The sequence below is a fragment of the Molothrus ater genome, chromosome 3 (genome assembly GCF_012460135.2).
Source record: "Molothrus ater isolate BHLD 08-10-18 breed brown headed cowbird chromosome 3, BPBGC_Mater_1.1, whole genome shotgun sequence".
Taxonomy (NCBI): domain Eukaryota; kingdom Metazoa; phylum Chordata; class Aves; order Passeriformes; family Icteridae; genus Molothrus; species Molothrus ater.
Genome location: NC_050480.2, coordinates 83,300,534 through 83,318,933, shown reverse-complemented (window position 1 = coordinate 83,318,933; position 18,400 = coordinate 83,300,534).

The following is an 18,400-nucleotide window of genomic DNA, read 5'->3' as shown; positions in this document are numbered from 1 at the left end:
TTACTGATTAAAACCAGCTGAAAATTTGATCCATCTGCTGTCATGGTGGCCTTAATGTTGAACATAGGCTTTAGAATAGTATTAATTTGTATAAGCTAAACTTGCTTTACTTTTATTTCTTATTAACTTTCTTAGCATGAGTACTCTCAAAACCATAATGGTATCTTAAAAATATAGCATTCATTTGAGTTCTAAATGGCTAAATCTTGAAAATCTTTTCAATAAGGCATCAGTTGCTCAAGAAAACATTCACTTCAAAGAAAACCACAGACATACCATGTCTTAGGAGCAGCATAAGGACAGTCCCTTTCATATACTGATCATGACACTCAATGTCGATGATAAATCCCATGCTTTCAGTTCCTGCTCTCCATTCTGTAGTTACTGTTGCAAGATTCACAATCAAAATAGTTTTGTCCTGGCCTTCCCCCGGCAGCACAGTGAGGAACATCACAGCTGAGAGTGTCTTTGTCCCAAATGTCTTCATTCTACCAGTAACAAATGCTGTCACTGAGCAGCTGCTCCTGTGGATAGCAGGTGTATCAGCATCTCAGCGTGTGCATTAGCTAATGAAGCTGGGTGATAATTTTAGCATGTAATTCAAAAAGATCACAAAATTCAGATCATGAGCTTTCTGGGTAATGCTATAACTTGCAAGCAGACTAGCAAAAGTCTGCTTTTGGATTTAATTGTGTAGATTTCTATTATATAGTAAAAACTTTTCAAACAAAATTGGAATAGTAAATAGTTTAAGAGAAGTGAAAGGATATTTTTGACCAAGACTTCTAGAATGTTCTCCTCATTAAATTTCAATAAATTTCTTTTTCTGTCCCATTGTCACAACAATGGTGAAAGTGAAATAAACCATGGCATGAAGAACTTTTAACAGCATTTTTAAGGCTCCATTTTTGCTTCAGCAGGAAGGACAATATTCCTGCAAGGAAATGCTGAGATTGAAAGTGTCAGAATTTATTTATAAATGCACTTCCTCAGTTTTATTCATGACGCGGGAAACTATTTTGTGGGACTTCAAAATAATGAAGTGAGTAGGGAGAGGAGAAGACAGTAGGATTCTACAGAACGGGGCACCAGAAAATAATTTTTTAAGAGGTAATTGATAGCCAGGGTATCGATGGTATCCAATTTCCATGTTCTTTCCTGTAATAGGAGCTTAGCACAAATTAGCAGTATCATCCAACTATTTTGTTTAAGAGTGACCTGCTAAATATTGAATAATTTTTTGTATTGTTGACCAATGGCAACTTAGTGATTACCAATGGCACAGTTAAAATTTGTGATTTCTATTACTTAAAATGAATTAACTTAATGATGAAATTTATTGATGCATTTGATATTGAACATATCTCCTGCTTCATATTGGATGTCAGGTAGAAGGAACTGAATAATATTTTTGTTTTATCTGTAAATGTTTTCCTTCTTTTTTCTTCAAGGAAGGGGGTATTTCCTTTCTCCACTGTGTTAGCATCCTTAAGGACAACTTTCTTGTAGTAAAAGAATATCCTGATACTTAGGAACATAATTTTATGTGTCAGGACCTCAGCTTGATTAAACAGAAGCTATCAACATAGACCTGTATAAAATAGTTGTATTCAGCTGAGAAGATGAATCTGGAAAATCCAATGATGTTGCTTTTTTTTTATTATTTAGAATGAAATAAAACCTTTTAATTTTTGTAACTGTCTTTTGTTTTTGTCTTTTCAATTGAAAATAATTTTGTCCAATAAGATGAGGCTTTCTCAAAATATGTGGTCAGAGAACGAGAATAACTTGGTAGTGGAAGGAAGTGAAAGACCAGAAATGCTTCCCAGGAGGCTTACTGAATTCACCTTTCATTTCACTGTGTTACTGAGGATTTGGGATAGAAAATATTTTGCACTGATCTTTTTTGCATTAGCTAACTGCACTGCAGTAGAATTTTGCCCACTTCAGTACCCCATATCTCAAGAAATTTCATTTGACTTTCAGTGAGTGAGAATTATCCAATTACTCTGTTTTTGGAATGAAAAGTCAGTGAACTTTTCATCAAAAAACATGCTCCATAAATACCTGATATGGTAGTTTCAAACTTTTCAGCCCTGAAGCTTAATCCCAAACTGATTTTAATTTTCCCTTTATAAATGTCGTAGCTATAGACTCCTGTACTGTAGGAAACTTGCTTTCCCTTGTTCCTTTCTGTAACAGTTCAAGAACTGGTGACCTCATCATTACCAATGTAGGATGTTGGAATTTACTGTTTGGAACTGGTTGACTGAAAATTCGTGTGATCTAAACAATTTTGGTTTTAAATTTATTTTTTTAGCAATATATTCTTCATCCTAGCCATCTGTAATAAAGGTGCTATCTAATGAGATTTCTGGTATTAAATAGTAGAGAAATTGTAGTCTGTTTTAAAGCAGCACTCACTGCAGAAAGGGATGGTAAAGCTTCTAGAAGAATTAAGTTTACCAGAAGAATCTGAAACCTGCTTATTTGGCAAACAAATTACTGCCCGTGCAAGACAAGAACAGTAGGTTTCAGAAACAGGTGATCAAAAATGAAAAATAGGGCAGAGAAAGTATCTGAGAGGGTGCAATAATGAGCTACTTTTCAAAATATTTTCTTGGTTGGGGGATTTACAGATGGACTGTTTCTAACTTTCTTGGTAGATCTTAACAAAATAACTGCTGACAATGTCAAAGCCAAGTATTATAAAATATTTAATTGATAGAAATAACATTACCTGTGTGTATTTTCCATTGTGAAAGGTTTTATTGAAATACAGTAATTCCTTTTTCTGTGCCTTCATGAACATGATAGAACTTTTCTGCTGGTAGACTTGTAAATGTGGGGAAAATACAGAAAATATCAAGAGATGTCAAAGATTTTTCTGTAAATCATGTGGTTAATAAATGAGCAAACCGATACGTACCTTGGTACTGGTAAAAAGTATTTCTGAAAATTGTATTCATGCTCTTCACTTTATCAGTATATTCTCAGAACCTAGTTTTGTGATGTTCTTCTGAACCTGTTTTGCATTCTTTCTTGCTTTGATACATGACTTTGTCAGTTTAAAAAACTACTCTGATTTTCCAGATCACTTAATATCTTTTTCTCTGAAAAACTCTTTATTAGAAACTTTCTGAGAAATCCTAAAAAGCACCAGACTTTTAAAATAATGCAAGTGTATAAGACCTATCAATTATAGTTTTGAGGAACAGTGAAAATTAAGCTCTTTTTTTTTGTGTTCTTAAGATTGAATTTCTTAAAAATATAGGAAATTATATATGAAAAAAAGTGAAACAATATATCCTATAAGTCACTTTATGTATAATGTAGGAATTATGATGTCAGCCTCTATGGCTGTTACAATTCAGTTATTAAAATTGCTAGAGAGGTGCCTCTGCCTGAATTAAGGTGTAAACAGGACTGCTGAAGTCAATAGCATGGATTTCATTCAACACTAAATGTGAGGGAGAGAGAGAGAGAGAGGAGAGAGAGAAATAAGAAAAGGCAGGGGGGTTGGGGAGGGTGGAGAGAGAGTGACAGGAAGACTAATTAAGTAGAAAATATCACCACTCTGTGGATCCTGACGATCCTGTTGATTCACTTCTGATCTTCTCAGTGGTGAGGGTCCCACAAAACACAGAGTTCAAAGGGTTAATGTGTATTCAGGCTTGCTGGGAACACCCAGTGCCATCTCTTGCTGTGGATTCTGGATTGGTTGCATCACTTTGCATCATGTGCAGTCATGGACACCTGGAGCAAGGCATCAGGAATGAGTCCGGGGGTGCTTTGGGGGTCTTTGATGGTTTATGATCCCTCCTCAGCTGCCTCTCATGTGAATGACCCAGGTGTGTGCATGGCCTTCCCAGGATGGGGGATTTTACAGCCAGTAAGAAAATCCAGTCTGTGCAAGGGAGGATGGGTGTTTGCCACATCCCCAAAAGCTCTCTTCCTCTCCCCTTGGTTTGAGGGGAATGTGTGCAAACCTGGCCTCAGCAAATGAGTCTGTGGGCTATGGCCTCCCCGACTCCAGATCCAGCCAGAGCTGGTTTTCAGGACAGCTGCTGGGTCTGCCTTTCCTTGTGCATATATTCTTCTCCCTCAGCCTTGTTTACTTTTCCCAAACCTGAGATAACTGGACAATAGAGTCACTGTTAGGTGGCATAACTCACAGTCCAGTTCCAGTCAGGAGGCATATTCAGGGAAGAGTGGGCTTTGGTGGTCACAGCTCCTCTATACAGTTTTGCCATAATGGACACAAGTCCTTCTTAACAATGCTTAAACCAGTAATTTTCAGTCAACAAGCAGTCAACAGCAGTGATGTAATATTACAGATATGTGCTGCTGTGGTTTTGGCTAAGATATACAAGTGCCAAAGGGGATAACAAGGAAGAGTTGTTTGTACACACACTTATTAAAGATGATCTCTAAATGACTGCCACATTTACACTTCATCTTGATACAAAGGATGAGCTTCCCTATCAGCTACAGAAAGCAGTACAATTCTACTAGGCAGTCACTAATTTTAGACTGACCTTTGACTTTGATTTTATATCCTTAACCCAAATGCACATGCATTCCATGCTGGAATATATATAGACCAACAAATGTGGTAGTAATTCCATTGAGCATTTTTATACACTTTGCTCAGAATATTTAACCTAAGCTTGAAAAGACCATGCTGAACATGTATTTTCTTGGGCTGAGTATTATATGTGTGTATAACTTCAGACCACTTCAGAGTACTTTTAGAAATACAGCTATTTCTGTGTCTGCCTAGTGAGGTGAGCTGTTGATATTGAATGTAATGAATGTACAGGAGGAATGAACTCCTGATTTTTAAGTAATAGAGGTAATACTTCAATTTTTTAAATTCTATTTCAGTGGGACCTGACTTTTTCCCAAGGTCTGTCTCCTGTTTGTTGTGTAATCCTTATTGAATCAACAATACTTTTTCACATTTAAATTGCTTACTGTATTCTTACCTCTTTCACACAGGTGATACACACATACAGTTAAATTTGGACTTTGGAGGAACCTGCTAACTTTAACATAGCTCTTTTAAAGACTCATAGACTCATGGAGTATCTCAAGTTGGAAAGGGCCCACAGGGATCATCGAGTCCAACTCCTTGCTTCATATAGGACTGCCTAAAAATAAAGCCCAAGCTGGACTGAGGAGTCATCTGGTGGATTCTGTGTCTGCTTAAACATCATATTGACAGGTTTCTGTCAATTTGTGTCTAGTCATTTCTTGTGATGCAGTCTCACCTGAAGCACGTCACCTCCTTGGGCCCGTGGCTGAATGCCTCCATTAATCATGATATCCGCATTAGTCAGACACTTAGGTCACCCTTGCTAACAGCTAAATGTCAGCAGAGAAAATTCCCTGGGCCTAATGGAACTTGCATTTAGAACAGTAATATCTAAAAAACCCTTCTGATTCCCAATGTTATGGATTTTCTCTGTCAGTAAAAAACCCCATCTTTTAATACTTAAACACCGACATATTTAACCTTCCTTTAGCTAAATGGAAATGCATTGTTTTCTGTGAGTATGTATTAGCTGTGGTTAACAAATATTACTTATTATCTGTGTTTTAAAGCTCAGCCTAACGTTGTACAAGTATATAAAGGAGAATCGTGGAGAAACAGTTCTTGTAAATCAGAGGAAATATGCATGGGTATCTCCAAAACCGGGGCACACCCATAAAATACGCAGTGTCTGAATTATATCAATTATACCAGTCAAATTTGATTTGCTGTACATTCAACATGTATTTCAGTAATATACCAGTTTAGAGAAAATACAGTAACTGATCATTTATTACACTAACAAAACCACTTTTATTTGTGCCAGGAATAACTGCGTATTTTCAGCAAGAAAAAAAGGGAATGGTTTTCTGTGTAAATAATAGATAAAGAACAACAAAAAAAGCATAATCCAGCTATCTTCTCTGCAGGGAAAAATAAACCCATATAAGCCAAATTTGTGTAGAAAGACCCATTAGGCAGGAAGTTAGTAAGCCAGAGTCTGTCATATGGCTCTGAAGGGAATAAGTTAATGTTGGGAGTTTGGTGCCTTAAATAAGAAATTGCGGAAGGAAGAATTTTCATCATTTCATTATTTCTCATTAGCAATTTACTCTAAAAACACTTTGGACCAGAATTTTGCAATACTAGTGTATAAGCTAGAAGAACGTTGATTGTTGTAATAAAGTTATTGCTATCAAGAGGCTACCCTCTGACTCCCAGCACTTCCACTCCAGAGTGTTCCACATTCCCAGGGGATGGTGTCACTGCAGGGGTGCGTCACTTCAATAGACACCAGGAAAAAAGAATGAAGTCTTGAGTATCATCTGAATGAAGGATGAATTCTCAATGTGGTTATGTACAAGGAGATTTGTAAGCTTCAGAAGCCTTACACTTTCTGGGTACCCGTATGGTAATTTACCATTTCTGTTCCATTAAGCACTGTGGTCCATGCTCCCTCATTTTTAGGCACAAATCTGTATTTTGAATGCCTGAAGGAGTTAAGATGCATGTCCTTCCTGGATAGCAAAATGTGAAAGTAGTGGAATGCTCTGGGTATCCTGACACATTGTGTACAGAAAGTGTACTTCCCAAAACTTAAAAAAAGTGAGTAAGGTTTGTTTGTCATATAATATCTAGCTGTAAACCTAGCACTGCCAAGTGCAGCACTAAATTGTGTGCCTAAGTGTCAAATGTACATGTGGCTTATAAGCACACACAGTTTTTAATCTTTTCCACTGAAGATATTGCCAACTTTTCCACTTAGCTAATGCTGGCTGACTGAGACCATATATACATGTATGCTCATTCACAAGATGCTTTTAACTAGTGGATGTCTGATATTTATAATATGGCTGGCGTCTGTATTTTCTAATTATTCTTGTCTTTGTCTTTATCTCCTTTCAATCAGGAAATGGAACCTGAAAGAACTCTTAAATGAAGCAAGGTAAAGTGAGAATGGGATCAGGGATCATAAATGAGAAAAAAAATCAGTGCTGAAAAAGCTTTGTACAGCAAAAGCCCTTTATCTTGTAATTTAGGACAGGTTTCTCTAACCCAGTAGAAGTCAGATCCCCTTAGGTATTTTGAAAATCCCACTTTATCTGTCTCTACAAGGCTGCTCTCAGAGATAGGTATGATGTACTGCTGATTGCTTATGAAGACCTAAGGACTCCAAAAGGAACATGCCTTATAGAAAGCTTTTGTGAAAATTACACAGCTCAGATTTCCTGGAAATACAGTCACAGTAGTACACAGAAGTGTAAAGGACTACTGGTGTGATGCAACTCTCATCAAAATTACACAGTGATGGATCACTCCATAGAAATACAGTGGCAATATTCTCGAGAGAGATTCAGTGATGCATGTATTACAAATCAGTCCTGCAAGGATGACTGTGCATGGCAAACTTCTGCAGCATAAAGTTCAAAATATCACAAAATGGTCTTTGATATTTGTTGTGGACTGTTCAAATATTTAATGGTTTTACTCACAGTTACTGTACATTGTGTTTCTTCAAAAGGAGTAGGCCAGGCTGATGCGAGGAAGGCTGGAGGGTTGTTTTGTTTTGCTGCTGCACACTGGATTGCTGTGCTGCATGCTGGGTTGCACTGGGAGCTGCCTGCAAGAAGGGACATGTTCTTTGCAGACAGTAACAGGGCTGCTTTGTGGGAGGTCCCTTCAGATTGGTGAGGTGGGATGGGCAGAGTGAAAAGGGAGGAGTATAAATTATCTCAGCAGGTTGAATGCCAGAAAGGGCAGGAGTCATCTCAGCAAAGGAGATTGCAGGGGACAGCAAAAAGCAGAGGGGTGGATGGGTGCTCTGGAGTTAGGACAAGCCATGGGTTACTGTTGGACTTGAAGGCTGAGAAGGGTTGAACTTCTGTTCTTCACAGATTATCACAAGTATAGTTCAAGAAGAAAAATTCAGCAGCCATGCATCTTCTCTTTTCAAACTGGTGTTAAACAGGACATAGGCTTGAACTCTTGGTGGTCAGTGTCACTGACAGGGAAGGGAGCTTTTGCCTTCCCTTTGTGCTTTGTCTGGCTCTAGCTTCTGGTTTTAAAGGAGCCTATACTCCTGTGTGTGGGATTAGCAGATTATCATGCTCCTTTCAGCCTTACATTTAGACTTGGAGTCCTTTTTCTACCATCTTCAGGACATTGTTGGTATTTTTACACCATGGAAAACTAGTAATTGATAGTAATGACACTTGTCTTTCCCCTGCTTTATTTTTAGGGGTAGTTTTTGTCAAAAAAGTTTCAAAATGTAAGCATATTCTGGCTTCCACATGCATATCTTTTATACTGTATTGCTGACCTCCAACATAGGAAATGTATTTCTGCCTTTTGACTCTTTCTATTGTATCTATGAAGGGGAACAGAGAAAACAAACAAACAGAAAAGATTTTGTTGTATCTTTGACACTTTCCCTGAGCTCTTTCTCTCTCAGTTTCACATCAAATTCTATCTGGAAAGTGGCAAGAACCAATCCAACACTACTGTCAAACAATGCAGGGGTGTAAGTCTGTGCTCGCTGCATAGGATCCAGAATATGTTTTTTTTTTAGGCAAAGAGCAAAGCAAAGCAGTTTGACATAAGGATAACTCAGTGGAGAAAAGAAACAGGAAAAAGTAAAAAGGAAACAGCAAGGACCAAAATTAAATCATTGGGGCAGAGAGATTAGAGCTAAAAGTAGATTAAAACCAAGAACACAAAATGAAAAGGTGAGCATATTTTTAGGGGAAAATTTTAATAATTTTACTGTATATATTCATTTGTAGTCATGTTTTGTAGGATCATAAAAATGCAAGTCAGAGTTGGACTAAATAAACAGAATGCTGACAGAAAGCAGGAATATTTGAAAAAGTCAAAACCTCAATGACATCCAAGACTGTACCAGGTGTTTTCCCATATTGCATATATTTTTTGTCTGGAATGACTAGCGTGCAGGCAATCTCAGAGAATTCAGGTACCTGTGATATTTTTTCCCTTTGAGGCCATTAGGGAGTCTTAATTTCTCTGTCTTCCCAGTCTATGAAGCCTCTGGAATAAAAGTCCAATGTCTAGATGGAAAGACAGATGTGCAAACACTTCACAAATCAGTATCAACCATAATTTCAAAACAGACATGGTCTAACTATTCACAGATAGATGGACATCACACACCATTTCTTTGTACAGGCAATACATCAAGATTTCTCTCTGAAACTTCTAGCAATGGTGGTACAGTCTTTAAATGTATCTCATTTTTATGTTGGCAGCAATTAGGTCCCACACTTAAGGTAAGGACATAACAGCGTAGAGCTGGTTCTTAGTAAGAATTTTGTTTGTCCACACTTGGACCTATTGTATACAGCTAGATATGACTCAGCCTCAGTGTTCAGTTCAGAAAGCTGGAAACTTTTTGTAAGTGGCAGATCAGCTCTCTGCTAGAGGAAGCTTGTCAGCAAATGGTCCTTTGTTATGAGGACATCTTGCAGAGACAATTTTGTTACACAATAATAAACACACCATACTGAAATGATATTATCCTGCTTTTCCTGTCTTGGTAAATGCAAGAATGCTCTTCATCTTGCACTCTGAGAGGTATTTTGTTTGAAATTTGCATGTAAAACAAATATTGTTCTGCCTCCGGTTTCACCAGGGTGAATTTCCATTTGCTACATGAAGAGATGACCCTATACAGATGCAACTATTCTTTTATCAGCAATAGTATAAATTGAAATTAATTATGTTTGGTATTCATGAATTGAGACTAATGCTTACATAGGTTAATTGTTCCTTAAACCTCCACAAATATATCTCCTAGTGAAAGAAGTTTCAAGGAAAAAGATATCAGCAAGCCAAAATGAACTAATCCCAGAAGGTCTTTGCAAAGAACTTCTTGTTAACTTTTAGTAAAGAAATTAGTATGTTGGCTTTAGCTTTTAATAATGTTATATACAAAATAAGATGAGGAGTGGAAACAGTTCCTTTAAGAAAAGAAGAATGAAGGTAGAGATTAATGTCAGTGACAGCTAGAGGGGTGTTGAACCATGAACCATGGTGGTCACAATCCATGAAAAACCTTGTTAAAAATAAGTCAAAACCCAACAGATTCCTATCCCAGTGTAAAAAAACCAATTCCTTAAATAGCTGGGTTTAACACATCTGAAAGCTCCAATAATGTTGTTTGTTCTAGAGGAATACAGCTGAATAAGCCATGCAATGGTGAAGATTGAAATTTTTTTCCCTGAGATGAGAGCAGGCTGTCCTAGCACTGACTGTGTCCTTGTTCATCACAAGGTGTGATCAAGCAACTGTAAGCTGCAGAAATTTCCTTAACTGTTAGCTGTGGCAGAAATAGTCTGTTTCCACAAAGGTTAAAAAATGCCCAGATTCCTCTGTCTGGATCATCATAGACAGAATCAGTTCTTACAAACTACACATCTTGTAAAGAGCTATGTGGGAAGGAAGTGTAAGTCTTGTTGACAAGAAAAGTTTTGTAATTTTTCAGACTACAAGAGGTAGGATGATCACAAGTGACAGAAAAACACTATAGGAGTAAAGATTATAGAAAGTGAAGTGATGAAATGAAATTGATGAATTGATGAAACCTATGGAAAATTGAAGCCCTGGAGAGAAAACCTCAGAAAATGTCAAGTCTGCCAAGATCTTGTTTAGAAGATCACAGGATCACAGGGGGTTTGACAATTCTACACAAGAAGGCAAGGTAAACTTTATTAGACTGGGATATCTAAAAGGAAGCAGAACCAGCTGGGGTTCTTGAAAACTAGAAATATACATGTGATTCCATGTGACTAGTCCAAGGTTGGAACACCTAAACTGAATAGAGACATGATTCCTCATTGTTTAAATTTAGAAGAATCCTAAGATTTTACTACTTAGAACATAAAGCTATCTATATAAATCTAAAAAATAGCTCAAGAAACCAAAAGAACTGAACCAGATTTTCTAGTATGTGCAATGGATCCCCTGGAAAGTTTAGGTTTTCATCACAGCATACAGAATCCATATTTAGGTCCAAAGTGTCAATCTCAATTGTTCCTTTTAAACATTTTTTCCCTCATCTGCCCCGTGAGAGTATTAGGGCTGACCTGAACATGTTCTTAAAAAGTGTAGTTTATAAAAAATCCTATTTAAAAAAAAAAAAAAGAACTTTGCTTGTGACATAGAAATGAAGCAATAGTAAAAAGAATAAAATAAATAAAACCAGGAAAAATGAAAATGCTTAAGACTACTCTAAGTAAACATCAGGCAATCTGTTTATAAAGAGAAAGAAACAAGATTTTACCATCATGAAGTAAAATAAATTGCCCAAGCAAAATAAATTCACTCCTTGGATGAATAAAAAAAAGGAAGCAATTTGATAACTATAAATTGAAATTGTCTGTTCTTAAAGAAAGAGTAACTTCAGGCAATACTTATATTTATTTCCCAAACATTGTGATTTTGAGAATATAAGAATTGTTAAGGAGTTCAAAGATTTTCTTTAAAAAAGTGCTAGGGGAAAATCCAGCTGTGATCTCTGCTACATGCCTGAGAATAACCCACAATGCTTAAAATAATACCAGGTGCAAGGGCAATCATTACTAATGAAATGAGAGCTGCCATCAAAGATACAAAGGTAAAACAGAACTGGTAAACAGGAGGGTGTGTTAATTGAGGTAACATCCAGAATGTCGTTAGAAAATGTCCAGTTGGAAGAGTCTTCAGGTATAATGCTGCATACAAACCAAAGCTATGTGTTAAGAAATTTTTTTTCAGAATATAAGTAATTCACATTTAGAAAGGCTTCATGGTTATCAGTAACAGTAACAGTACTCTGTGTGCAAGAATTTGACTGAAGGTTTGTTTGAAGATGCCATAACAAGAGAAATATTTTTAAAAAAGACTCCATAAGGAAAAGAAAAAACAACCAACTTTTTGTATTCTTTTCAGTGAGAGAGTGTAATATTAAAGGAAATAAATGTCTTACCTGATGGTGAGTGATAAAAAATGTGCAGTTCAGACACCAGAGTTATTGAAGAACATTAGATATAGAAATACTACCGGTTGCAGTAGTAAACTGGTCCAAAATCCTTTGGAAAAGGATTGAAACAGGAATCCATTCATCATCATGAACTTTGAGGCAAGCACAAAGGTATGCATTCAGAGGCTGGTGAACTGTGGGGAGATGCTTAAATTTCTGTGTGCTTCATGGATAATGCTATTATGATGAGTCAGTAAATTGTTAAAATCCTTTTTTCACAATAAGAACAACTCTGCAAATCAGTACATCAAACGAAATTAATCTTCTTGCAGTGATCCCAGCTGGGGCCTGCCTGCCCAGGGTGACTCTGCTGAAGCTGTCCTGGGGGTCCTGGTGGGCAGCACCTGAGCCTGAGCCAGAGGTGACCTCCAGCAGTAGATGTGGCCAAGCGCATCTTCTGTGCTGTATTAGCAGAAGCACAGCAAGCTCATTGAGGGAAGATCAATCTCTCTCTATATATATATTTACTTAGCACTTGCTACTTCCATCCTTGCAGTTTTTCAAGACCTAACTGGATAAAGTCCTGAACAACCTGGCCTGATCTCAGAGATGACCCAGCTTTTAAGCAAGAGGTTGAACTAGAAAACCCCTGAGGTCTCCCTTTCATCCTTAGTTATCCCATGATCCTAAAATCTAATCAAGGGATAAGATATCATTTGTTTAATATATTGACAGACAAAAGGAGAGATAATACGGATTCAAAATGGTCATTCTCCTTCCATGTAATGTACTTTGTAGGGGAAAGGCAACATATATCCTATATGTATAGACAACAGAAAACTATCCCCAAGAACCTCTGACTTTAAGAGAGATTTTAAAGGCTTATAATAACTTAGGCAAAAGGTTGGCATTCGTATCTTCTTATTTAAGTGAAACCAATCACAAGTTTGTGATCATCACTTAGGTTGTGCCCTAAAACCCACAAGGAAAAAGTCCTATTTGTAGTGAATTCTTCCATGCCCTGCACCCTTTCAAAAGTATTGGAAGACATTGTCCAGAGGATCTCAGTGAAGAAATGTTCACTGACCAAGTATTCCATCTGGATATATCTATAATTTCAGATATCATACTGAAAACTGCACAAAACTTATCAGAAAGTGTAAATTTCCTTGAATCTGTATGTCTTACTGTGGAAGGAGAGTGTCAGATGGGGATTGTGTAATAAACCAAAAGACATAGCTGTTCTTCAGACCTTAAAACAAGATATGTCTTTTCAGTGAAGGAAGCTAGATAGATAAATAAATAAATGCCCAAGTCCTATGAGGACCATTACCTTATAATGCGTTTCCAATGTGCTTGGTTTTTCAATCCCAGATACTGTGACTTCTGTCTGGATCCTTAATAAAGACTGCTGTAGGATGAAGAGTTTTTGATCCACACAGCAGCTGACCTGAGTAGGTTCAGGTTGGTGCTTTACTCCAAACAGCACTTGGCCTTTAAGGCTGTGCTAAATGGCACAAATTTCTTGACGTGGGATCACTAGTAATGACACCACCAGCATGTCCTTGTCTTTATCTCAGAGTGAAACAGGATGTTTTCATATAAACATCCTTTTGCTCAACAGCAGAAATGATGAATAGAGTTGTTTACTTGTAGGAAAACCCAATAAAGGCTTTAATGCTGGTGAGCTTCACCGTGGACAGGTAATGTACTGTATGCAATGCCCTGTGCAGAGGTCTGTCAGATGCTGTGTCATCATAGCATTTCTAGAATCAGAATGGACATAATATTTTGTAATTTATTAAATATTTTCTGGGATGTTAATAAAACAGTTATCTTCTTTGGAAATCTGTGTGACATTCTTATTTGGATTCAAAAATAACCAGCAATCTCCTGGAGTAAAACATTGTACAAAAGAAAAGTTGTTATCAGACATCTACTGCCCAGTTAATTGTCAGCAAGACCAAAAAGCTTTAAAACAGCTGATTTACAGCTTCTTTAGTCTTGTAAGTATGGCCAGGCTCCAGGCATCTTATGGGCCCTTTCCTGAGTATGCAACCATAGGTCAGCCCACTACCAGTACTGAGAAGCTTTTTGTAACTGTCTACATCGATGTCAAGATCTTTAATACTTGACAAGAGAAAAGGAAAACAAGAGGCTTCAGTTTGAACATAGTCTAATAGAGAAGGTTTCAAAGATTGTCTCTCCTTCATCACTTGGAGTTTATAATGGCACTAACTTAATCTGTCCTATTTCAGCAGCTCAGCTAGATGGTTAGATGGATCTGGGAGTGCCCAGATTTTAACTTCACTGCAACTTACAATGCTGGCTAGTGAGGATGATAATCTTTAGCTGGCATAGGGCTGTATAACAGGCAGAATGCATGTGGAAAGCAGTCCTGAACTCTCTGCACACTCTCAAATCCTCGAATAGTATAGGGATTAAAATTAGGGATTACATGACTCAGAGATTTATAGTACCAAATAAAAGCAATGGCATATTGAGCTTGAAGAAAGAAATTAAAAAAAAAAAAAAAAGAGAATCCTGTGAAGTCAGAATTTCTGTAAGAGTGACCAATATTGATATTGTGCAGCTCTGAGGGTGTTCTGAGATGTAGGATGTAGGACCTCCAGGGCCCAGTTGAGCTGTTAAAACAATATAGGAAACTAAAGAGTTACAAAAAGTTTCACTTGGGAGCAAGCAATAAACCTAGCCAGACACAATGCTTTTGGCTTGCAATGTGAGAAAACATGCAACATTTTATCACAAGAACTTATGAATGTGTGAAGCAGGAAGCATGGATACACTTAGCAGACATAAGTATTATTTCCCCAACACCAACTTTCTTTCTAGCCCCATTGTTTCCTGGTTTGATTATGCCCTGAAGCATAAGAGCAGTTCCCCTTACAAGTGATTTTATTTGTGGTGACTCCATATAAAAATTCTTTTAAAACTGTTATACTGTTAAACACCATGTGGCAATTACATAGGTAATTTGCAGAGTTTGTAAACAAATGATATTTTATGTTCCGTTCTATGCAATTACACTGAGGTAATGCTGAGGTAATTTAAATCAGAAAATATTATTAACCATTATTTTATATATTTTCTAATCTTTCAGGCTCTTCTTCAATAGAGAGGTTTCCATGACATTATTTTTAACATGTGCATTTCCTTACAACTCCACTGAATAATTATTCAATAATTTGTTTGAAGTGACTAGGTCAGACTTGTAAAATTATGGCATTGTTTAAGACATCATCATAATAATCTTTCATATGGATCAGTTTTCCATGTCAGTGTTCTAATATTTTTTGTTTCCGAATTAGTTGCTTAAGAAGTCTCCAAGAGGTTGCACAAAGACTAGAATCTGTTTTTACCAAGGTTAACTTCCCAAGAAACAGTGTCTTTAACAATTTTTAACATTCTGGATGAATTTTTTAATATTGTGGAATAATTTTTTTCTTTTTTTGCTTATATGGTTTTCCTCTTGTCTTCTTCCTTGTGTGATGAAAAGTAATTTTGTGGATGTATATGAAAAGACTGTTTAAAGCCCTTAAATCTGTAGATTATGTTCTAGTATATCTTTATTTTAGAAGTTGACCATTTTCTTACCTTGGAAATTCATTATCTCTTACCCTGTCTCTATTTAATTTCATAATTGCCTGTTTAGTGGGTTGTTTGAAATGGTTTCTGAAGTACAAATAAATTAGTTTGATATTCAACTGTTTAGTTGAAATATTACAACCATTATTAGCCATTAAAAACCCACATGATTTTAACAAGGTGATTTACCATTTTCACTCCAATTACATTTTCAGGCTTCCTGTTCAGATTCATTCTGTTCACTTTTGGTGGTACATTAGAGGTGGTCAAAGATTTAATCCTTCATATTTGTCTCTAATTTTTGTTAAAAAGTATCTCAGCTATTTAACTGTAAAATACTTTCATCACTGTCAGAGGAAAGATGGCATGTTATGCCATGGGCCTCCTATGCTGCAATATTCATTAATCATCCAAAATCATAGAATGGTTTATGCTCCTTTGGGCCATAGAATGGTTTGTGTTGGAGGATACCTTAGTAGATCATCTAGTTCCAATCTCCCTGCAGTGGGCAGGAACATCTTCAATTTGGTCAGGTCGTTCATAGCCCTGTCCAACCTAACTTTAAATATTTCCAAGATGCGTCATGTACAGCTTTTCTAGCCAACCTGTTCTAGTGTTTCACCACCTTCAATGTAAAAAAAATCCCTATTTCTAATCTGAATATACCCTCTTTTAGTTTAAAACCATTACCCATTGTCCAATTGCTACAGGACCTAGAAAAAAGTCTGTTCACAACATTCTTATAAGCCCCCTATTAATATTGAAAGACTGCAATGAGGACTCCTTGGAGTCTTCTCCAGGATGAACCATCCCATCTCTTTCAGCCTGTCTGCATAGAAGAGGTGCTCCAGCCCTCTGATCATCCTTGTGTCCTTCCTCTGGACTTGCTCCAACAGGCCCAAGTCCTTCTTGTGCTGAGGACCCCAGAGCTGGAGGCAGCATTACAAGTGGGGTCTCATGAAAGTGGAATAGAGAGCAAGAATCATCTCCCTCAACCTACTGACCACACTACTTTTGATCCATCCCAGGTTATGATTGACCTTCTGGGATACAAGAGCACATTGCTGGGTCATGTCCAGATTTTCATCTACCTTAAGACCTTCTCCTCAGGGCTGCTCTGAATCAGTTCTCTGCCCAAACTGTATTTGTACTTGGAATTACTGTGATCCAGGTGCAGGACCTTGCACTTAACCTTATTGAATCTCATGAGACTCACATTGGCCCACTTCTTAAGCTTGTCCAGATCCCTCTGTCTGGCATCCTATCTCTGAGTCATGTCAATCAAACTACTCATTTTGATGTCATCTGAAAACCTGCTAAGGGTACATTTGATTCTACTGTCTATGTCATTGATGAAGACATTAAAGGGTATTGGTCCCAGTACAGGTCCTGAGAGGCACCACTCATAACTGGGCTCCAGAGACAAAGCCATTGACCACTACTCTCTTGATGTGACCATCCAGTTTAGTTGGATGTTTCTTAACTGCCTCTTTGTGTGTTTCTGTGTTAAGTAGGTCCTTAGCTCTATGTGAAAAGATTAGCTTCCATCCTGGGTATCACTTTCAACAGAGACAATCATGATAAAAAATCATTAGTTCCCTTCATGCCATTTCCTTCTTTTTTTCTTTTTTTTTTTTTTTTACTTGATTCAGATTCAAATCTTTTTCAATTTTTTTTTTTTTGTGATTCCCAAATTCATTATGCATTTCTAATTCTAGTACTTCTCCAAAAGAGTTATGGATTGCCCTTACCTGATGTTGATATTGCTGCCACCCCTGGGCTAGAGTGAATCATCTCCTGGGAAGACTAAAACCAAAACTTATTACAAAAAAATACTTAATACTTAATTTAACTTTAAAAAATCATTGACTGATTCAGAAGAAAAGAGCTCTTCTGACTGGAAAGAAGATGCCCAAGCCTGGGCACCTGATCTTCTTCTGTATGTTCAAAATTGTGGATGATGTAAACATACAGTGTGCTTGTCAGACCTTGAGGAGGCACGCAAAAGTGTGCATGTTTCCCTGCAGAGTCTTCATCAAGATGACACCTAAAAATAATTGGACAGCTTTGGGTTGTTAATAGGTAGTGAACAAGAAGATGGGGGTACCAAGGCAAAGATATTTCTGGTGGATGTCCAGCTGAATTTTGTAACATGCTCCTTTGGGCCAAGCAAAGATACAATTAACTTTAGAGCTTTCACTTCTGCTATTCTGTCAGTATTGGCTTGTAGGACTTCTAGTACTGCCTTTCAAATTTCCTGTAATGTTGTAGTCTGTCATAATTAACATTGCTTTCTTTACAATTTAATATGGTCCTTCTGCTTTTCCTTGAGGAAAAGATCTTCAGTTTCCATAAACTGTTACATTGGCAGACTGGTGCCTGTGGATCTGAATGTTCAAACACTTTAGCCCTTCCAAACCTTACAGGTTTTTGCCATTGTGCTGGTTTTGGCTGGAGTAGAGTTATTAAATTTTTTTCTTTTTCATAGAGTCTGGTATGGGGTTATGTTTTGGATTTGTGATGAAAATAGAGTTGCTTTTGTCATCATTAAGCAGAGCTTGCACAGCATCAAGGCCTTTTTCTATTTCTTACCTCGGCCCACCAGTGGGGAGGATGTGGGTGCACAAGAGGTTGGGAGGGGATGCAGCTGGAACAGCTGATCCCAGCTGAACCAAGGGATATGCCACAACATATGGTGTTGTGTTCAGCTTATAGAGCTGGGGCAAGAAAGAGGAAGAAGCAGGGGGAGGGGATATTCACAGTGATGGTGCTTGTCTTCCCAAGTC